The sequence below is a fragment of the Sinocyclocheilus anshuiensis genome, unplaced genomic scaffold (genome assembly GCF_001515605.1).
Source record: "Sinocyclocheilus anshuiensis isolate Anshui unplaced genomic scaffold, SAMN03320099.WGS_v1.1 scaffold1632, whole genome shotgun sequence".
NCBI classification, from domain to species: domain Eukaryota; kingdom Metazoa; phylum Chordata; class Actinopteri; order Cypriniformes; family Cyprinidae; genus Sinocyclocheilus; species Sinocyclocheilus anshuiensis.
The window spans coordinates 352,332-352,658 of record NW_015558674.1 but is presented as its reverse complement, the minus strand read 5'-3'; positions in this window follow the sequence as shown (position 1 = coordinate 352,658).

Sequence of the window (327 nt, the reverse complement as noted above, 5' to 3'; positions counted from 1 at the left end):
TGCAGTTCGTCACTTCCGCCAAAACGGCTCAACGATTTTTTTGACGTCACCTCGTACTTCAGCTTCTCATCAAACTTTCTGTCCAATCAAAAGCTCTCTAGAATCCGAAGCCCCGCCCCTACACTATACAAACCGCGGCTGAAATCGGTCACTTGTCCACAGAATCAGTATTTTCTGTACAGTGAATGGCACGTAGTGCACTATATAGGGGACAAGGAACGAGTGTAAATATGCTTTCCATTGAGGAAACAAAGAAGTCTGGTTTGGCGCTGTGTCACGCTAACCACCGCACCGCACACACACTCTGCTCCGGTCCAGAGACACGAT